The sequence below is a fragment of the Vulpes lagopus genome, chromosome 15 (genome assembly GCF_018345385.1).
Source record: "Vulpes lagopus strain Blue_001 chromosome 15, ASM1834538v1, whole genome shotgun sequence".
NCBI lineage: Eukaryota > Metazoa > Chordata > Mammalia > Carnivora > Canidae > Vulpes > Vulpes lagopus.
Window position 1 is genome coordinate 7,982,333 of NC_054838.1, and position 23,173 is coordinate 8,005,505.

General features: G+C 47.8%; 1 protein-coding gene across 8 annotated transcripts in view; it reads right to left on the reverse strand.

Annotated features, from left to right (window-relative positions):
• The window catches only part of NAV2 (neuron navigator 2), a 396,930-nt gene that overhangs the window by 282,486 nt on the left and 91,271 nt on the right, over window positions 1–23,173 (reverse strand). The window lies entirely within an intron of this gene.

Sequence of the window (23,173 nt, forward strand, 5' to 3'; positions counted from 1 at the left end):
GAGATAAAAGGGGGAAGGAAGGCAGTGACAGCTGACGAGCGAATTCGTTTTGATTCACTTATTACCCCTGACAGATTTTCAAGGGCTGCGTCATTTGTTTGCTTAGAACTCCACATCACTCCGTATCGCAGAGGCTGGAATCAAAGAGGGAGACTTTTGACAGATCAATTGAAGTAAAAAAAAACCTGATTATTAGCTGTAACAAGAAAACCAATAATAATTGCACTGTGTTACATCAACGGGAAGAAGACTGTTGCTAAATTTATACTGCAATTAGCCCTCAGTGAAGGGGTGGGGGTAGCCCTCTAGGAAACCCAAGAACAACTTCACAGAGCAACGCGCCAAAAGTCGGTACCATTAGCCACGGAGCTGTAGACCCAGACCAACCTGCCGGACAGCCTGATGGCCCCCGAAGGCGGCGGATGGCACGAGGGTAGCCTTTCCAGGAGGAAGAGAATAAAATGTACCCCTTGGACACGGAAGTGCCAGCGTGGAGGTTAGAGCACACCAGTCACGCAGCAGAGGCGGTGTGCAGTCCATCAGAAAGGAACCGCCACCGTCGGGCCTCCACCCAGGGGGCCTGGCTCCAGACGTCGGCCGCAGTATTTCCACGACTAGGCGGTATGTGGTGACGCGACTTAGTTCTGATGGCTCTGAAGTCTAACATGATACTGGGGCAGCCCCGGTGGCACAGCGGTTTAGTGTCTGCCTTCAGCCCAGTGCGTGATCCTGGAGACCCAGGAATGAGTCCCCTGTCGGGCTCCCGGCATGGAGCCTGCTTCTCCCTCTGCCTGTGTCTCTGCCTCTGTGTGTGTGTGTGTGTGTGTCTCATGAAAAAATAAATAAAATCTTAAAAAATAAAAATAATAAAATAATAAACATGATACTGCACCAGATGGAGTGTCCCTCAGTATCTGAATACCACAAGGAAGGACCGTTCAATTACTAGCAATTTGAAGAAAACCAAAATGCACCAAGGGCAAAGCTGGAAACACAGTCACTGCTACGTCCCCAGCATCTTGCAAGGAGCACGGCACCTACTCCACAGGTGTAGCCACAGGTCCACGGAACCCTTTGGCCGCTTGGGATGGGTCATGGGCTTTGCCAAAGTAGCTGCCGGCTTTTCCCCCCCACTTCCCCTCTCTCAATGTAGATGCCTGCTTTCATGTAAAACCACTGCCTTGAAAAGCTCCAATGGGTGAAATGGGCCCATTTCAAATGGTCCCTACACATTGGAGAAAGGGGTGGAGCACAGAGAACTCAATCTTTTTTGCTCAAGATCACACAGCAGAGGAGGGGCCCAGCCAGGCCACCAGCCCCGCTGCCTGGTTTTCCTGCAGAATAGTCCAGTTCTGCTCAGCGTCCTTGGTGCCCACCAGATGCCCACCCTGAAGGGCAAGGACTCTCCTTCCACCCCCATCTTTGCCATCTGATGCATTACTCAGGTCATTTGTGGATTTTCTATCAACTGTAGTCATCACAAGGGCAGTGTGTCTACAGTCCTAGGAGCTGGCACGGACCAGGGCAGGGATCTGGCTCTGCCTCTTACCAGCTGGGTGGCCTTGGTGAGTCATGTCCCCACCGAGCATCCGTGTCCCTCACTTGTGCAGCCGTGATGTACGGGGTCGCTTTATGAACTAAATGAGGGCATGTATGTAAGTGGTTAGCCCAGTGTCTGGCACATGGCATGAAATAAGGGGTGGTTATTATTATTCAAATTAATGAACACTTGGCCAAGTTTGAGGGGAATAAGTCATTCTAGATTGCTGAGAGTTTATACTTCGGAAAGCTACACATATTTAGCTATTCTATTGGGAATTTTTCCCACATGGGTTATTATGATCCGTGCTTTTTAAATTAATCTAATTTTACTTCTTCTTGAAGGCCCACAGAATTACTATGAATAATAGTGTTTTGATGCATATAAGGATGCCTTCAGGGCCTATTGAACCTTCCTTAAAAGATCCAGAATCCTTTAAAATGGAGTATAAAGTTACTGTTCATGCAAGAATCCCAAAGAGACTTCTCCGACAGATACACAGGAGTAGAAGGATTCTGTGGCACACCTGTGAGCTGCTCCAAGGTTCAGAAGGGAAGGCTTTTTGGCCAGTCTCCAGACCAGTAAGGATGCTTTAAAAAAAAAAAAAAAAAAAAGCTGGGTTCTGGGAGCACTGAGTGAGATGTGCTTGGGTTTTCCATTCCCTACCCGAGCACATTGCAGAATGGTCCTGCCAGCTCAACTCTCAACATACCTCTTGTAACGTGGGTCACATGAACTTATTTATATGCATCCCTCTCCGGAGCCAGAAGATAGGAGCGTTGGGAGGGAGGAGCCCACTGCTGGATTTCATCCCTCAGGATTTCCACCTTCCTTCATATCCTGGCACCATCTTTACTCCTACTTGAGCTCTGACTAGCAAGTCAAGCTCAGTTGCTTAGGAGCCACGTGCACCCCTGGACGCATTAAGCCAACACTGTCTGAGCACCCACCTGCACTGGGTTCTGCTCATACTGTAGTCTTGTATAGGACAGCAACTCCCATCAGTCAAATGTCTACGACGAATCAAGTAAAAGAACAACTTCTAGAGTCAACCCGCCTTAGTTCCAGCCACGCCTTGACCACTTCCCAGCAGAATAATCCTAGGCAAGTGACTTAAACTATCTGAGCTAAATTTCCTCCTTTGTAAAATGGATCAACCACCTATTCAGGTTTTTCTGAGATGGAAATGAGAGGGTCTAACAATGCCTGGCACATCGTAAAAGTGCTGGCCAGGATCCCAATTACCCTGAAGACCATCACTCACAACGTGAGCACTTTGCAAACAACGGACTCCTTTAGTGCCCCACTGGCTTGTGAGCAAGAAATAATTTCCCCCACTCCACAGATGAGAAAGTTGAGGCTAGGCAAGCTGAAATGACTCTCCGGATGTCACCCGAAATATATGCAGGGTTTAAAAGCAGTGACTCTGGCTCCTAGGAACGCTAGACTGCTACAGAGAGGTCCACACAGGAACCACAATTCACAGAAGGTCAACTGTCCTGGCAGTGTGGGAAAAGCAGCAAGAGGGCAAGGCTGATTGCATCATGGCCATTACAGTGTCACCGTCTCCTGCCCCTGGAAACAGAGCTGGCCGCTTCTCACTCAGGACTCACAGCTCTAAGGAGGAGCTGACACTTCCCCATGTCACCCAAGCACAAAGCAAACGTGATTTCACAGCAGCGTCACTACGGTAAAAACTGAAATGCCAATAGAACACGAGTTACCACTGCATGGCTGTCTGTGAATCGGGCAATGCTCAGGAGGTTAGGTGCCCCAGTTCTTCTGGTCTGGAGCCGGGCAAGGTTGGCCCGGGACTCTGCACAGCAGATCCAAGGGCTAGGCCTGGGAACAGGCCCACGGCCATTCAATGGTGGCATTGTCTGTCAGGAGCACCGGCCAGCCACAGGTGGGCGTGCACAGCAACACCAGAGGTTTTGAAACTGTGCCTTCAGAAAAATAAACCAGGCTGGTGGTGAACACGCTGGGATGGACTGGTGAGATCTCAAGGATGAGCACACAGGTTCTTGCTTATCCCACCCCATGGAGGAATGCCTACAACCCCCTTCCTTGCCCCTCTGTTCTCCTGGACCAGGCGATGCTCCGCACCACACTTCTCGGGACACGCAGCACTGTCCTCTTCACTTCCTCCTATCCAGAGGGGGTGTGTGTTTGTGTTGAGGGCCTGCTGGGTGCCGTCTTATACCTGTGATCTCATCTACAATCTCTCCCCACTGGAGTGGGAGATCCCAGAGGACAGGAATTCTTATCTGTTCTACTCACCGCATTTCCCCAAACATCTAGCAGAGTGTCTAGCACATAGTAGGTGCTTCCTAAGTATATTTATTGAATAAATGAATGACCATCTCCACATCACATACTGGAAAACAGAAGCTCTACAAGGTTAAGTCATACAGCTAATAGAAGGGGACACTCCACTCGACCCAGGACGCCCAGCCCCACAGCACCTCTCACAACAGCAAAATGTGTATCCAAGTCTCCCTCGGTCCTCCCTGGAAAGTCAAGTAAGGCCACCTAAGGATCAGGGCTGGAATGCTTCCTGGGTGCTTCAGAACCAAAGCGGGCACCCCCCTGCAATACTTCCTCTCACCCACTGCAGACTTCGGAGCAGGACCAGAACCACATTCAACCACAGGTCTGGTGGCCCCAAGAAAGCCAAAGGTCTGAGCCCACCTGAAAGTTCTCGAGTATTTTCTCTCCCTTCCTATGTGCGTTAGCTACTAACTACATGTGTGCTTCCGCTATGGCTAGGAGGGGAATCAGGCCCTTCCCAGAGGCAGGGGCCACTGACACAAACACCCTTTTTGACACCAAACATCCCAAAACTCCACAAGAGCTTTTCAGAGATGCCTGGCTCGGCAGCCACACCTAAGGCACGGACAACAACCTGAGTGACAATTCGGGCCTCTCTCCAGGCTGTTGGTAAGCACACCTTTCACATAGTAGCCTCCATCCGCCTCCAAACCTCCGCAGCACCCCCTTCACTCTGCAGACTGCGGGTAAAGGGGAACCAGTGATGGTGCTCCCAGCCACCCCATCCAGACCAAAGGCCTCAGCTCAGCCTAATAGGTGCCGCACCCCCATCCCACCCCCACTCCCCCAGGAGTTTCGGCCCCACCAGGCCCAAGACCTCAGAGTCCTGCGTGATCTCTGACACCTCCATTTCCTCTTCACAGGATCGAGTGGATAGAAGACCTCAAAAATGTTTAGATACAGAGCACACCAGGGCTCTGTGACCATGGGCAAACCACTTCTCTCCGAGCCTCAGCTTCAACTCTGGAAAATGGGCTATTCATCTGTTACCTACTGAAAGGACTATTGTACCTATTGTGAGAACTGACCTGTTTCTAACGTGCTTAGCACAGTGCCTGGCACACACATGGTACCTTTAAATGTTTCTTTCTTTCCTGTCTTGTCTGCATGCCCCCAACTACAGATCCCGCTGGTCCCTGGCTCACACTACAGGCTCCGTACTGTACTAACCTTCAGTCCCCACTGGTGGGTTAGGTTTCACTGTTCTGGCGTGTCCTCCCTCATCCCCTCCACTTGGGAGGATGTCCCCTTCTCCCAGAAACCAAACCCGATCACCAGCCTTCTCTCCCTTTTCAGAAATCCTGGGGTCCTCACACTTCCCACATCCTGTGTGCTGGCTCCCCGAGCCCTATACCCTTGCGCACAGTCTTCTCTGCTAGTAGTGCCACCACTACCCCACTGCCTGGGGTGGTGTCCTAAAACCCAGCCCAAGGGTCAACCCCTATAAGGCCATTCCCAACCCACTTTTCACTCCTAACACAGAGTTACTGCTTCCTTCTTCTTGGATCCAAAAGCACTTTGCATGCGATTTTTATCGTGGCTACTCTAAAAGAACAAATTTTTTAACATCTTTGAAACACTAGCACAATGCCTGGTGCACAGCAGGGGCTTCATAAACAAATACGTATTGACTTAATGGAGGGTAAATGGGTGGGTGAGTGGAAGCAAAATAAAGGAACAGACGGGTGAATGTTCAGATGGGTGGACATATGGATGGGTAGGTGGGAGAAAGGATAGGTGAATGATTACATGGGGAGAGGAGTGGACAGATGGGTAGAAGCAATGGGTGAATAAATCTGTTCCCCTTCACTGCCTAGATTATAAAGTCCATGAGATCACCATGGTGTTTCCTCTATCTTTCAGACCAGTCAGAGCACAAGGTACAGAATGAAAACTGGTAGGGGACATTCTGCTGAGACAATTTCCAGGAGCACAGAAGCAGGACCCACTTGATGGTGAGTGTTTAAGTGCTATTTCCCAAGATAACAAACATACACACACAAAATACACAATGGTCCCCTAGAGTAGGCTCGTACTGCCTCAGGAGAGTTGATGGCTCAATTTTAGGGGAATCTGCAACCTGGTTGTTAAAGGTAGCCCTTACTTGTAAGGAAAACAATGCCATTTACCATTGCATCAAAAAGAACAAAATACTTGGGGATAAACATAACCACCAAGGTAAAAAGACCTGTATACTGAAAACTAGAAGACATTAGTGAAAGAAGTTGAAAGAGAGAGGCACCTGGGTGGCTCAGTCAGTTAAGCATCTGACTCTTGGTTTGGGCTCAGGTCATGATCTCGGGGTTGTGGGACCCAGCTCACATCAAGGTTCCCTGCTGGGCATGGAGTCCGCTTGAGATTCTTTTGCCCTTCCTCTTCCTCCCCCTCTGCTCTTCCTCTGCCCCTAGTGCTCTCTCTAAATAAATAAAATCTTAAGAAATTGAAAGAAAGAAAAAAAAATTGAAAGAGACACAAATGGAAAGATATTCCATGCTCATGGATTGGAAAGACACCATTAAGATGTCCATACTACCCAATACGCATTCAATGCCATTGCTGTCAAAATTGCAATGATGTTTTTCACTTTAGGAAGAGAACAATGTTGAAATTTGTATGGAGCCACACAAGAACCTGAGGAGCAAAGGCAGTCTTGAGAAAGAACAAAGCTGGAGGCATCACTCAGTCTGATTTCGAACTGTATCACAAAGCTAGAGTAATCAAAACAGTATGGTATCCGCATAAAAACAGACATTTGACAGCCGCATGCGAACGAAAGAAACTGGACCACTGCACAGCATACCCAAAAAAGTACCTCAAAATGGATTAAAGACTTGAATGTAAGACCTGAAACCATAAAAGTCTTAGAAGAAAACAAGGAGGTCAGCTCCTTGCCACAGGTCTTGGCAATGATCTATAGAATCAGACACCAAAAGCAATGGCAAAAAAAAAAGCAAAAACAAACGCAGACTCCTAGATTGGTGGTTGCCAGAGGTAAAGGGGGAAGAGGGTGAACAGGTGAAGGAGGATCAGAAATACAAACTTCCACTTAAAGAAATCAGGAGAGATCAGGTACAGCATGAGGGATACAGTCAGTAATAGCGTATTAACTTTGCGTGCTGTTGTATCCCTGGGCTTACTGGGGTGACGGTTTTGCAACGTACACAAATACTGAATCACCGTCTGTCGTCCACCTGAAACTAATATTGTATGTGAATGACACCTCGATTAAAAAAAATAAACAAGTGGACTGCATTAAACTAAAAGGCTTCTGCACAAAGAAAATCATCAACAAAAAAGGGCAACTCCCTGAATGGGAGAAAATTTTTGCTTACAAATCATGTATCTCATTAAGGGGCTAATATCCACAATCTATTAGGGATTGTAGGGATCCTACAACTCAATAACAAAAAAAGTGAATCTGATTAAACACTAGGCAGGAGGTCTGAACAGACGTTTTTCCAAAGACAGCAGCATACAGATGGCCAACAGGTACTCGAAAAGGTCCTCATCATCATGAACCGTCAGGGGAATGCAAATCAAAACCACCATGAGAGTTCACCTCACACCTGTGAGAACTTTTATCAAAACATAAGAAATAACAAGGATTTGGGAGGATGTGGAGAAAAGGGAACCCTCGTGCACTGTGGGTGGGGAGGTGCCTCAAAAAATTAAAAATAGAACGACCCTACGGTCCAGCAATTCCACATCTGGGGATTTATCTGAACAAAACAAAAACACTAACTTGAAATGATATCTGAGCCCTCATGCGCACTGCAGCATTATTTACAATAACCAAGATATGGAAGCGAACTAAGGGTCCATCACTGGATAAATGGATAAAGAAACAGATACACACATAGGAGTATTATTCAGCAACTGAAAGGAATGAAATCTTGTCATTTGTTATAACATGGATGGACCTGGAGGGAATATGCTTAAGTAAAATAAGTCAGAGAAAGACAAATACCAGATCATCTCTCCCAAATGTGGAATCTTAAATAAGCTCATAGAAAGAATGGGTTGGTGGGGATGGGAGGAATGGGTGAACTAGTTTTGTTTAAATAAAGAATAAAATATTAGACAAAGACTGGGCTTTCATCGTTGAGCAGTTTTTCAGTTGTTCAACTTCGCATTACCAAATTGACCTAAAATCATTCAAAATAGTCTCTGAAAGGAGTAATATGATCTGTATGAGTAGATATTCCTAATCTCCTTCCAGTGTTCTTTTATGGGGTGATCCTGAATCCCTAAAGACCACTTTATCCACAATTACAGAATCAGTGATAAAAGAACCTGTGGTGATCTGATACAATTCTAAATTTATAGTGGAAATGAGGCCAATAGAAATGGAATTATTTTTATATTATCTCCAACCCTAAATATACGGCAATGTGTGTTCCTAAAAATAAATATGCAGGCAAATAATTCATCCCTTTGCATTCCCTAATGGGGAATTTGCCATGTGTTTTAAAATGCATGAAGCCAAAATGTAGCTCTTATGTACCTTTAAGCTTAACTTAGAAAGATGAACAGTCTAAAAAACATTTAAAATTGTTTAATTAAAATTCCTTTTCCATTCTTCCTGAGATTTAATTGACGTACCACAACCTGCATATATTTGAAATGCACAAGTGGATGAGTTCTAACCTACATACACCCATAAAACTATCACTGCAGTCAAGGTGAGAGGCATTTCTCCCAAGCCCAAGAACTTTCTTGAAGCCCTTTATAATCTATCCCTCACTCTACTGCAGTTGCAAAGCCCACTGATCTGCTCTGTGTCATCCAGGCTTTCTAAAATTGTATATGTTTCTGAAAGATTATATAAAACAAATTTTCTAAAGGTGGTACTACTCAAAACTCATCGCTTATTCCATGACATTTTGCTGTTGTTTATGATCCTGAGGTTATTTTTACCTATTAGCTCTGTATGAAGGAAACAGGATATAATGGGGTACTATAGTACATCTCTCCCCAACTCTATTCAGAAAGGTCATGTGGGTAGATTAAAGTCAGCCTTGGTAGAAGGAATTACCCCCGAAGTCCCCAAGGGCTAAGCATCAGGATTTTTTTCCTTGAAAAATCAATTGTTAAATGCCACTGGGTATACACAGGTGAGACTTGGGAAAAATTATGTTACTTATTCCCACACCCCCTCCCCCAAGGAGGTTTCTTTGTTATGCAGAATGACGAGCCAGATGATGCAAATGTAGGGGAGTGGAGACAGAGCTGAAATGTTTTGCATGAGAAAAAGAGAATTCAAGAAGAGGAAGAGGAGGTCTGGAACCTGGGAGCTCGGGAAGTAAGAGATGCTGTGGAGTGGGAGGAGAAAGAAGCCCCGGAGGCAAAATCTGGAGGCATTTAAGGAAGCTGTACACAATCTGAACGCTCCCCTCGGAAATCTTCAATAAAATCTATACTCTTACCCGCGCTTTCTAGGGCGAGTGGAATCCTTCCGAGGAAGGCCAAGAGGTGCCAAGTCCTGCCTCCCAGTGGGTGAAGGGACGGGACAGAGTGAGCCACAGCCAAGGTTAGGTTACTCCAGGTAAAGGGAGTGAGGAGGTTTATCCACAGGGCCAAGTGGGTAAGTGGTGAGTTCATGGTGTCCCTTTGCAGCACCTAATGGGGAACTTGTCATGGGGCACTTGCTCAAGGAATACTGGCTGAAAGGTTCTCTTGGCTGCCTCATCCCTCCTCCCACACAGGCCTCCTGGGTTTTTGGCGAGGGTTTCCCTAACATTTATGGTGCACAGCTGCCTGGCTCTTCCTGGCTCCCCACACTGACTCCACCTCCCACCCCCACTGCCGAAGATGTCCCAACCGGCCAGCCCTGCTCACCCTTCCCAGACTTCAGGCCTGACCCATCTCAGCCTGATCCAGGTGCCCAAAACTCACCCGACTCTCCTTCTGCTCCATCAGGCTTGCTAGGTCCCAGGCAGGCAGCACTGCCAGGGACCGCCTGGTGAGAGTTACTGTTAACATTTACATCTCCAGTGGAATCCTGATGCTTTAAAGGCCAGAGACTGAGGTGAGTTAATGCAAACACTCTGGCAAGCTAGCAAGAGAGTTTTGATTTTGACTTTTTTTTTTTTTTAATGCTAAAAAGGTCTGTTGTTTTGGTTGGGGTTTCTTAGGGCCAATCCTGGACCACTGCGGGTGAGTGGCTATGTAACCTGTAGATTGCTTATTACAATTTACAACTCCCGATGCAAACCATGTGCCTGCTTGTTGATGATTTGAGGATACTCCTTTGCCCAGGAAGCCTGAGTAGTGGGTGATAGTTTAAGGATTAACCCTGGGTCAGGTTTCTAGAGAAGATTATAGAGCAGCCTGATTTACCTAGGAGAAGCCACCCAGAGAGGACCCCAAGCATTGGGTGCGGACAGTCCCCTTTCCTGCAGGAGGGGCTGTGATCAAAGGCAGAGCAAAAACAAGGTGGTGGGGTCCTCCTATAGTTTCACTTAGAAAGAGGGAGGTGGAAGACCTTAAGAAGGGGTCCTGGGAAGTAAATGGAGCAGCAGGTCTCCTTATCCTCCCACCACCAAGCAGGTTTATGGTCGGCACATCAAGGATAACTTCCATAAACGTCTCTGTATTCTGTGACAAGGAAAAAATGTTGTCCAGTGGTTGCAAGCATGAAGTCAGATCAAACCCGTGTTGAAAACAAGACAATGGGCCCCCAAACGGAGTCACTTATGCTAAGCCCCACATCACCAAACTGAGACTTAATTACAGTTTTGCCTCTCCCAGAAAGGCATCTTAAACCAGCCAGTCAGGAATCACCTGATGAGTCCTAGTTAGTAACCTGCCTGATAAACTCCCTTGACCACACTCCCTTCTGCCTATAAAAGTCTTTCATTTTGTAAAGCTCCTGTGGAACCCTTTCCATCGGCTAGATTGGACACAGTCCGATTCTAAGGTGTTTAAAAGGCCTCAGTTGATCTTTTAATACCCTGGCTTCTCCTTTTAAGGTATATAGGTCCAGGTAAATCACTTAGACTCAAGCTCAGTTTCTTCATCTGCAAAATGGAGATAATAGAACCTCATCTACACGCCTACTCATCAAAGGAGGAAAAAATGTGAAGCACTGTGAGCACGCACAGGTACTCAATGAAGACTAAAGGCGGCCTAGGTACTCAAAGCCACCAGGCCCAGGGGTGCTGTAGAAGGTCTGACACCCTCATAAATGGTCAGAGAGCTACAGCCCAATGGGTAGAGTGCTGGCCAAGAAATACAGGCTTTAGTTAAAAATAGACCTGCCCTACGACCCAGCAATTGCACTGCTGGGGATTTACCCCAAAGATACAGATGCAGTGAAACTCCGGGACACCTGCACCCTGATGTTTATAGCAGCAATGTCCACAATAGCCAGACTGTGGAAGGAGCCTCAGTGTCCATCGAAAGATGAATGGATGAAGAAGATGTGGTCTATGTATACAATGGGATATTCCTCAGCCATTAGAAACGACAAATACCCACCATTTGCTTCGACGTGGATGGAACTGAAGGGTATTATGCTGAGTGAAGTAAGTCAATCGGAAAAGGACAAACATTATATGGCCTCATTCATTTGGGGAATATAAAAATTAGTGAAAGGGAATAAAGGGAAAGGAGAGAAAATGAGTGAAAATATCAGTGAGGGAGACAAAACATGAGAGATTCCTAACTCTGGGAAATGAACAAGGGGTAATGGAAGGGGAAGTGGTGGAGGGATGGGGTGACAGGGTGATGGGCACTGAGGGGGGCACTTGGCAGGATGAGCACTGGGTGTTATGCTATATGTTGGCAAATTGAACTCCAATTTAAAAAAAGAAAAAAGAAAAGAAAAGAAATACAGGCCTTAAAATATCTGGAGGGCCGGCAGTTCCCAGCAGTGGCTGGCATTGCCCTGCCCTAGGAAACGCTGCCCTGCTCCTTCCCTACTCAGCAACTTTATGGCCAAGAGACTTGGCCACAGTAGAAATGGCCGTTGTGCCTCGGGCCCTTCTCCAAGCCCAGATGTCAGAGCTCTCAGGCCTGGGGCATGTCAGGTTTCTTGTGTTTTGTATTTTTATAATAGGCCTTTACTAGCAGGACTCCCAGATACCAAGCTGGCACCCAGGAAAGAAGGGGCGTCTCCCCTACCCCGGGGGACAACCTGGCCCAGAGCACAAAGATACTATTTATTCTACAAGGTCCTGGAAGAAAGCCCGATTGATTCATCTCAAGAATAATAAAGTTCTAACAACGGAAGGGCCTCAGCCTGCCATCTGCAGTCAGTGCTTACAACTGGAATGGCTCTTTCATGAACGCAACATAATCTGAGCCACACGTTCTTCCCATTTTACAGATGGAGAAAGGGAGACCTCAGCTGGATACAATTTTAGCATCAGCGCTTGCAGCCCAGGTACTCAACCTCAGTCCGGCCATCTCAGGCAGGAGGGTTGGGGTCACACAGCAGTTATGAAAACCAGGGCAGGGCGCTGGACAGCCAGGATTGGGGGGGGGGAGTTCTGGGATGTAACTGGAGAGTCTTCTCTTCCAGAGAAAATAGAAACTGGAGGTCGGTGTCTATCCAGGTTCAGCAGGAGACGGAAATCCCCGTGCAGCCTGTGAGATGTGTTCATCAAAGCTCGGAACAACATACCGTAGCTTCCTCCTAGGAGATGTCTATTTTTAACACCTTACCTCAAAAGGAATCTCTTCTACAGGGCAGTGAGTCTAGATCCTGGAGCAAAAAAAACAATAACCATTCAAAGACATCCCCATTAATCGTGCCTCGCCTGGGTAGTGTTAGCCACACCAGTGTCCAGTATCCCAGCAGCCTTCCACCTTCTATGAGCCAACAAGGTGGAGGAGGGAGGCCACAAGGCGATGGAAATACTTGCTCAGCAGAGTGGTTCACCTGGGAAATGGCCTCAAAAACGCGTCAAAAGGTAGCTTTCTGCAGTGAGTTTTCCTGTGTCGTTCCTACCAACGCCATTCAGATACACGGAATATCTGCTCACCTAAGCAAATGCTTTGGGGGCTTAGATGCTTTATAGTGACCCATTCTAAAGTCAGTTACACAGCAGTCACTGAGCCAATCGGAGAAGCGCACTGTACCCCGGAAACTAAGCTCTTACTGAGCCTCATACGTGAATGGCACCTAGGACTTCGGGTTGGGTGTGGGGGGAAGGGGGACAAACTACCTCGTTTTCTGCAAACTAAGTAAACCACACCAAAGTGACCAGTCTGGTGATCAAGCCAGAGTGCCACTCCACCACAAGCAGCAGGACTATGGTTAGCCCCAGGATTACGTGAACCCCAGGGCTGAAGGGCAAGGAGGCATAAAAGAAATCCTGCCTTTGGGCCGGGTACTGCAAGCTCTCACACCGATCCCCGCCCCAAGTGGCAAGCCACGGAGGGAGGCAGCGACTAGCTGGCTTGAAAGAGGCCCCGGGGGGATCCCCCGGGTGGCTCAGCGTTTTGGCGCCTGCCTTTGGCCCAGGGCGCAATCCTGGAGTCCCGGGATCGAGTCCCACGTCGGGCTCCACGTCGGGCTCCCGGCATGGAGCCTGCTTCTCCCTCCTCCTGTGTCTCTGCCTCTCTCTCTCTATGTCTATCATAAGTAAATAAATAAATAAATAACCTTTAAAAAAAAAAAAAAGAAAGAGGCCCCAGCCTGGGTGGGGGGGCAGCAGCACCCCTCCTGGGGCCCGCTGAATGAGAGGTCACTTCCAGTTGCCCCAGAACACACCCCCCTACAGCAGAGGCCTCCAGAATACGCCCCTCTGCCTCCCCCAGGCCCTACCAGAGGTCAGTCGCTCGCCCCATTTGCACCTGCCGAGGCCCACAGGTGACGAAACACACCCCACCTGTCGGCCTATGCGACTGTATTTAAGGCCATCGACAACTTCCGGACAAACCCCTCGACCTGCTCTGAAAATGCGCCCCCGGGCCCTCCCGAGGGGAGCTGGCTGGGCCAAGGGGCGTCCGGACAAGGGCAACTCCGTGCCCAGAGCCGCCAGCCGGGCAGGGCCGCTTTCGCTCGGTAACGGTGGTGGTGGCGGGAGCCCCGCGCTGGCCCCGCGGGCGGAGGCGATGGGCACGGCCGACCCACGGCCCGCAGCCCGCAGCGTGGCCCGGCGCCTGGTTCCGCGGAGGCGCGTGCGGCCCGGGGTTAGGTTTAGCTGAAGTCCCCTCCCGCGGGTCGGACTCCCTGCCCCAGGCACCCCCGCAACAGCAGCCACTTCTGGTCCCCGGCCCGCCGGCGCCCCTCAGCCCGACAAGAGGGCCACGCTCCCCCAGGTCCCCTCCAAAATAACCGGACTCTCCGTGCTTACATCTTCATGACACTCGAGGGAAAGAAGCCACGGTTCCTTTGCTGGCCCGGGCAAGCAGACCGGGGATGGCTCCCCGCGCCCAGGCTTGGCAGAGGCCGAGCAAGGCGGCGCGGCCGGCGGGGGCCACACAGAGCGAACCCGGGCGCCTTCGCCTCCTGCCGCGGGGCTCCGGCCACCTCTGCCCGGGCCTGGCGCCCACGCGGCCTCCCAGAGAGGCGCATAGCCACGCCTGCCCTTCGGTTAGGAGAGGCTGATGGAGGGGAGGAATCTGCGTGTTGCCACCCAAAGGTCTCACTCCTGCAAAGCTCAAAGAGAGTGTGAGCCCCCGCGTGACCTTGCAGAGGTTTGGAAAAGGCTATCAGGGCGCCCCCACGGCCGTGGGTTCCAGATCTCAGTGGGTGGACGAGTGTAGACAGGAAGAAGGTCAACAGGAGCAGCCGGTTTCAGACCCTGCGTCCTGCCAAGCTCGGTGATCGGGACCTGGCAACTTAGCGGACCAGCCTAGATGCTCAAGGGTTGGCTGCCTGCCTGAGGGAATTCTGATCTGCCCTGGGGATGGCCCTTTCCCATGCGGACAGGACCACGGGAAGGCTATGCAACAATTAAATCCAAAGTGATGGGTTTGTTAAACACACCTGTGCCAGGACCCATGTCTTGAGGTTGATTTAGATGCTCATTTGGGGCCTGGGCATCTGTATTTTAGTAAGCTAGATAGACTGAATATCTATTTGTTGTGATCTCCCAACAAATCGCACAGCTTCTACCCTTGCAAGCAAAGCGCCGGTGTGCAGTGTTTGACGTAGGTGTTACGGCCACACCCAGAAACCGCTCCGTGTAGGATGCAGTGGAATGTCTTTGTCCCACCTGAGGTCTACCTGTTTCACTCCCATGGCCTCCTTGGTCTCTCCTCTGTAACACTCCTTATGCTTGTGAGGACTTCATTCATGCAAGTACTTACTGAGCGTGTACTCTGTAGCAGGTACTTTTCTAGACTAAGAGGGAAAGTGCTCTCCTGTACCTTTAATTCTATTGAGGATGAGAGGTGGGAGAGAGAGACAGAATGGCGATAAGCTGACAAGCCAGCTAATACCAGAGACTGTTAAATGCTATGAAGAAAATGCAATAGAGACTGCATGGCAAAGGGTGGAGGGATATGATGTAGGGAAATCAAGAATGGCCTCTAAGGAGGGGACATGTAAATAGAGATCTAACTGGTAAAAGGAGGGAAACCACGCAAAGACAAAGGGCAGTGGTTCTCCCAGAGCAGTGTCAGTATCACAGGAACCGGTTAGACATGCAGATTCTCAGGATTCAGTCCAGACCTCCTGAATCCCAAACTCTGAGAGCGGGCCCCGGCAGTCTGGGTTTGAACAAACTCTCTGGATGATTCTTATACACACTACAGTTTGGGACCCACTGATGTCAGGGAAGAACATTCCAGGTGGAATGTTCCTCTGTGCACAACAGGGATCTATGGTTTTGCTCACCGCTAGAATCCCCAGCCACATGTCAGGAAGCCAATATATAATTCTGACTGCTTGCTCTTAGAAATAAGTCCCAGCCCCTAGAACCCAGATAAAAATCACAGAAAGATATAAATTGCAAAAATGTTATGTTCAGGGGCACCTGGGTGGCACAGTTGGTTAAGTGTCTGACTCTTGGTTTCGGCTCAGGTCGTGATCTCAGGGTCGTGAGATGGAGCCCCATGTTGCGGAGTCTGCTTGAGATTCTTTCTCTCTCTCCCTCTGCCCCTCCTGCTCCCTCTCAAATAAATTAAAAAAATCTTTTCTTAAAATGTTATATTCCTCAAACTTCAGCAAAAGCACCCACCAAGGAAGTGAGGAAGGTCATTTTGAATCCAGGTGGCCAGAACTTGTCAGAAAGTGAGAAGCTTTCTGTAGTGCCTGAAAACTGCCAGCCGCTAACACTGACTTTTCCCAATCTAATAAAACTTGGCATCACAAAGTTGGCAATTAGATTTCCTGTAAAAGGCTAAATGCGGTGGCCTTCTGCTTCCTGATTCTGAAACTCGGTAAGAAAGGCATTAGTGTGTGGCAGCTGGGATAATCATTTAATTGATCTTTTCCACCCATAGAAGCCTCCCTTCTCTGCTCCAACCCACTGAATTGTAAATCAATGTCACCTTCATTGTGAGCATGAAAAGGAAGGAAAAAACACAGCTCTCCCCAAACCAAATTGGAGTCAATTTCCTAATGGGGCCTCGGTAAGACTCTAAATGGGTGCTGCCATTTCTCCCCCTCTGGCCTCCTCCTGGGCCACCCACACAGCTCCATCAGGGCCAGTGGCAGTTCCAGTGACATGCAAAGCAGGAAACAAGGGGCTTCCTATGGTAGGATCTCCATAACAGAAAGGGCTTGGATTCTGTTGTCAGCCAGGCAGGATTCAAATCCCCAAACTGGACAGTATTTCGAAAGCATCTAGAAAGGTGTTGGGAAATGTAGGAAGGGGTCTATAAATCATATTTCTTCTCCTTTCCCCCATTATTGCCGTATATAGTTTCATTCACGGGTCTAACAAATATTTACAGTGCCTGTGCACTATGGGCCCTCACTGGGGGATACAGAGTGATGAGCATCAGAGACATGGAGCTTACTGCCTTGAGGGAGTGACAGACATTAATCATATAAGGATGTCAAATAAAGACATAAAAAGATGTCAGAGGGCAATTGTGGCAAAAGCTGTAAAGATGAGTACCTGGCACCGTGAGCCTATAATGGGGTTATTCAATCTATCTAGCTTATTAAAATACAGATGCCCAGGCCCCAAATGAGCATCTAAATCAACCTCAAGACATGGGCCCTGGCACAGGTGTGTTTAACAAACTTCACAGACGTTTCTCACTGTTGGGAGTTGGGGTTACAGGCAAGTGGCAGGCGGCGTGGGGGGCAGAATGATCCATGTGGTAAGTGATCAGAGTTGGAAACACTATATAAATTATAAGCTAAGTTTATAAACTAAACGATGATATAGTTTAGCGGTATAGACTATATACTAGTTTATCTTGATATAATATTTGTAGATATGGGTATATACATCGATTAGTATGCACACCTTTATCTCTTCATTTTGCCAACCGTAAAGATCTAAAAACAATGACACCCACTAGGAACAAGCACATTCAGTGGCCGTATCTTGGTTTCTAATACCAATCTCCAATATAAGGAAGCGGGGATCCTCAGAGAAACGGATTCTTGGACTGAGATGGGAAATATTCAAAATGAGTCTGGAGCACTTATGGTGCCAGAGAGTAAAGATGTGTGCCCATGCCCAGCACTGATGGCAGTATGTCAAGGAAACACAGGAGCTATCTGAAAGAGCTCCCAATGGCCAAAGCTAGAACAATTTAGGCAACAAAGTGGTATTGGATTAAAACCCCAAATCTGAAACAGATATTCATGAGTTCATACTGGTACAGGTTAAGTGACTGACTGAGTGAATGAATGGATGAATAGATAAATAAATAGAATAAAAAGATTTCCAAATAATTTATGTAGATAGTCTGTCCTTAAGGAAGTAGAGTATGAACTGCCACTCTTTGAGTGTGGGCTGCCCAGAGAACAGTATGGGAAGGTGGCAAAGGGTAACTTTGTGGGAGTGAAACCTGACAAATCCCATGTCAGCCAGATGGGTCCAGATGAACCTCACCATAGATAAGTCACGTGGATGGCATGCGCCCCTGATAAGGTGCATTTTGAGTCTGTGGTTCTTCCCTCCAAAACCCACAGTCCCAGTCTACTCATGAGAAAAGCACGAGACAAATCTCAGGGCGGGGAGCGGGGGTTGGCATTCTACAAAATACCTTGACCAATACTCCTCAAAACTGTCCCAAAGCATCAAAACAAGGGATGTTTGAGAGACTATCACAGCCGAGAGGAACCTAAGGAGATAGGACAACTAAACCTAACGTGGCATCCTGGATGAGATCCTGGAACAAAGTTCCTTAGATTAGAAAAGACTAAGGGGATCTAAGTAAACCAAACCCTTTAGTTCATGATAATTTTTAAATTTTGGTTCATTAATTGTGGCGAAAGTACCACAGTAAAAGAAGTTAACAGGGAGAGAAACTGGATGTGGGATGAATGGGAGCTTTCTGTACCATCTTCACAACGTCTCCGTAAATTTAAATCTATTGTAAAGTCGCAAGTCTACTTGAGATGACCAAATGCAAAGCTCCTCAGTTGAGGAGTACCTGGTCTGAACTCTTAAATGCCCCGCGGGTAGCATGTAGATTTGGCCATTTCGAGGGGAGAATGTCTTGCCCGAAGTTAGATTTGAGATCGCAAGACTCCAGAAACAGCATCACTTGTATACACACACACACAACACACATGGACATATGCATAACGTTTATACTCTAGTTACTGTGCACCAGAAGCTCTTCCAGCTTGGGTGAATTTGCTGGAAGGCTCATTAGTAACTGTGAAGGATAAAAGGACTTAACAAAAGAGAAGCCATTCAAAACTCCAGGTTTTGCTTTGATCCTTTCAAAAGAGCCATGAAAAGAACTATTTGTGACCAAAGAGTAAGTGTCCGGAATCTCCCAGTTAACAACCCCCGGAGCCCTATCTCAAAAGATCCTATTTGTTTCTAAGGATTTTGCTTTTGATTCTTCCTCACCTTTAAGAGAAGGAATCAAAATGCCTGAGGCTCCCCCAAACGAACCAGATCAAAGGTGATGGGAGACACTGTAATTAACAAGGTAAGTTAGAAAACACCAGATTCCAAGAACTTTAGTGGAGTGAAAACGTCTCCAAAATGAATTTAATACTCAATGGCCCACGGTCTGAAGATGTTTTTTTCAGGAAAATTTCAAAGATCCTCCATGTGCTTGGAAACCTAAGCCAGCTTTTACCAGCAATAGGTGGCAGCATTTCTGTTCTCTTGGCCACATTCTACATAATTTACTATTAATAGACAATTAGAATACAAAGGTTTTTCAAGGTCCTAGCACCTCTCTTGCTTTCCATTAAAGGAGAAATTTTCTCTACAAATTGCTTTTACCAGAGACAAAATCACATCTTTTAAGAAAAAAAAAAAAAAAGAACAAAAAATAAAGTGACAAATTAATTTCCCCAAACGTAATAAAACTAATTTCATCATCTTGTCCCGGCCATCTGCTTCGTAGACGCAAATCTATGCCTGATAACGTGCTTAATTCAGTTAGTTAGCTCCTGTGACCCTGCTTTTGTGAACAGTCCTCCAGGAGACCTTCCCCTGGTGACTTCTACGTAAGGAACCGGCTGAGCCAGAAGAGTGTTGCTCCGTGGAGCTGCGGCGACGCAGCCCCTTTCCAGCTGGCTGTCCACCCGTGAGTGAAGTTTTAACGAAGCCAGCTATGATGTCTAGAGCCTTAGCTGGGCTGGGTTGGGGAATGGGTACCATGGATCACCTCCTGGGTGTCAGGCACAAAGCCCCTTATGGGCACCTGTCGCATAGAACCCTCACAACCTCGGACTTAGTTTCTCTGACTGGTCCCATGGTACTCCTGAGAAATCAGAGGTCCACACAGGTTAAACCGCTTGCTTAAGGTTCTCCAAACCAACCCCACCTGACCCAGCAGTCTCAGCCTTTGGCCCCTATTCAGGTAACAGTGAAGACAGAGCGAGCCGCTTCTAAGCCTGGGCTTCAACAGAAGCACCAAGGTAAGTGTGAGACAAATGCGCAAAATGCAGGATTTCAAGGGAATATCAGAAAGCCGGTTTCAAGACATTTCCTGCTCTATCAGATGGAGGCTATAAAGAGAGGAAAGTGTGGTGAGAGAGGATTCTTTGAGGAGGAGAACTCGGTGCTGTAAGCCACTCCTCTACCCACCTGCCCAAATCTGGTATTTCAGGGGGGTCATGGGGGGCTTGAGATGAACACTCCTGTCCTGGTGTGGGAGGCTGTGGTCTGGGATCTGCTTCCTGCCCAGGGAATCCTGAGGGGGAGAGAAGCCATGGCTGATGGTTCCAGAGACCATTACAGGATGGTCTGTAGCCTCCACTGTTGGGGTAAGAAAATTGAGTGTCTCCTTGGAGAGATGGCACCTGGCGGTTCATCTCAGGTTCTAGAAAGGAGCCCTTGAGGTGCCCCACAAAAGAAAACCAGAGCTTCCAAGAGAGCAGGAAACCAGCTTAGGTACCACCCCAGCAGGCATCTTTCTGGGTGCATAGCTCCCTGGGAGTAGAAGGGGAAGGCCGACTACTTTTACTCTCCCTCTACAGGGTCCTGATCAGAATACAAATTCTGGGCTTTGATTAGTATTATAGGGAAGGATATTCTAATTCCTCATTTGAGACTACCTTTGCAAATTATTGTGACCACAGGGCTTTCTATGAATGAGCAGAAAGGCCATGGGCTTGGACAACCTTAGTCTCGTGGCAAGGAAAAAAACCCAAGCTTTGTCCACAATCCACACATCATACTTGCCCAATTTGCTGGTTATCCTAGTCTCAAATCTCGCTGCCTGTCTGATTCCCCTGGGGAGCTTTTACAAAACATAGATGTCAAAGAAAAAAAAAATAGATGTCTAGGCCCCACCTTTGAAGAATGATTCAGTAGGTCTGAATGACCCACACATCTGCCCTTTCTCCCTCTCTCTCTCTCTCTCTCTCTTTTCAAAGTTGTCTAGAGAATTCTGAAGCCCAGGCATGGTTAACAATGATTATCTCGGGGATCCCTGGGTGGCTCAGCGGTTTAGTGCCTGCCTATAGCCTGGGACATGACCCTGGGGTCCCGGGATTGAGTTCCACGTCGGGCTCCCTGCATGGAGCCTGCTTCTCCCTCTGCCTGTGTCTCTGCCTCTCTCTCTCTCTCTCTGTCTCTCATGAAAAAATAAATAAGATCTTTAAAAAAAAAAAGAAGAAGTACACTGAAAATTCAGCCACCTACAAAATACATTAGACTATCAAGCCTGAAGGGATCTTGCCAGACATCTTAGGGCTTGATTTTCCTGGAAGGGTGTGGGCAAGAAGCTGTGTAAGGATGGTGCACTGTGACCACTGAGGCAAATCCAGCATGAATGAGCTTCTAAAAAAATGCACGTGCAATCGACTACTGAGCTCCGGGTGAACGAGACGTCAGGGGACAAAATAAATAAATAAAACCCTCTGTAGTGACATTCCAGGTGCAGAAATCAGACACGCATGGTTTCGTGGAAATTACCCCGGCTTTGATTCCAGACGGCAGTCGGTTTGAACTCTGGCTCTGTCACTTACCAACTGACCCGGTGACTCTGAGTAAGCCATTTAGCCTTTGGAAAATCCCCGCAGCCAGGACACAGGAGTCCCTCAAGATGTCGTTGCTCATCTTTTTTAAGAACCTAGACCAACCTAGTTACATATTTCAAACAAATGGAAAGAGACAGCCCGATAAGGCAAGGCGGCTTCACTGCACATGAAAATTTAACGTCAGTGACAGCTCAGGTTTGGCCCTAGTCAGTAGGAAGCATAAATAGCTGTCACCTAATGGCCAGGTCCTCTTGAAAACGGGTTATTCATCTAAGCCCATCTCCCAGGGGACAGCTGCAAATACCATCAATAGTGGCACTAAGCAACGGCCTTATTTATAGCCAAGGAACAGATTCCAAAGATAGAAGAGGTCATGGAGGCCGAAGCCCCTTCTCCAAACTCCCGGATTCCTAGCCGGTTAAGAAGGGAGGCGGGAAAACAGGTCTTACAGGATTGTCTGAAGACAGTGGGAAAACTGTGGATAAAAGTGAGACAAACTGAAAAGGAGAGGTTTGAAAAGAAAGAAGCCACGAGAGGAGGAGATGTAGGTGGTGTTCCATCTGCTGCTGCTGCTGCATCGGGCACCACCCCGCAGTGAGACTAACCCATCTTTCAGCAAATACCTAATCTCTGCGAAGTAGAAGGCTCCTCAAAATCTTTCAGCAGGCATCCAGGTTCAAGTGAGGGCCCCCCAGGTTCCTTGGCCACACCTGCCAGGTAGGCATTCTCTGATGCCTACAGAATCAAGTCCCAAATCCTTAACTTGACTTGCAAGAGCTGCTGCTGCCATAGATGCCCCTAACGGCCCACTCTTCCCCTCGCTTCAGCCCAGTGTGCTACTGGCGATTCCTCATACAGAACTGCCTCTTGACAGCCCTCAAGGCCTTCACTCCCACTGTGAGAAGGCACAGTCTTCACAAACGGGGATCCTGCCTATTTCTCAAAGAGCAGTGGTTCAAATACCACTCTTCACTCCCCCACCAACCTCAAATTTTTTCCTTGAGTTTCTTCATCAAGGTACTTAAGTGTCTTGATTTCTATTTTTCATTTTAAGGTCTCTAGGGATAGGATCTAGGATCATTACCTCCATATCCCCTTGCAGGGTAGTGCCAACTCAAGTGCCAAGAGGTGTTTGTTGGATGGATGGATGGATGGATGGATGGATGGAAAGAAGGACAGGAAGAATGGATGGATTGGATGGATTATAAAGAAACCAGCAGGGAACACATTATTCACCATGTAACTGCCATCCTATAAAGCCAGCAAATAGGGCAGCCTGGATGGCTCAGCGGTTTAGCACTGCCTTTAAGCCCAGGGTGTGATCCTGGAGACCCAGGATCCAGTCCCACGTTGGGTTCCCTGCTGGAGCCTGCTTCTCCCTCTGCCTGTGTCTCTGCTTCTCTCTGTGTGTCTCTCATGAATAAATAAATAAATCTTAAAAAAAAAAAAAAAGCCAGCAAATGGAAGGTCCCGGGTATCACAATATTCTGATGAATTCGGTGCTCCTTCCACAACACCATTCACAGACTAGACCACTGGTAACTATCCCATGACTGGAATAAAATCTACCTTACACTTCAAATGGAAGAAACAAGACTGTCTTTGGTTGACGATTCCCAAAGCACTTGGATATCTTCCAAGACTCAGGGTGGGGGTTCTCACAATTGCTGCCGTACTGTGGCGTGCGAGAGGGATGGTTTGCAGAACACTCATTAAAAGCATCATCGGTAACTAGACCTAAGGCTGGTGAAAACACAACTGAAAGTACA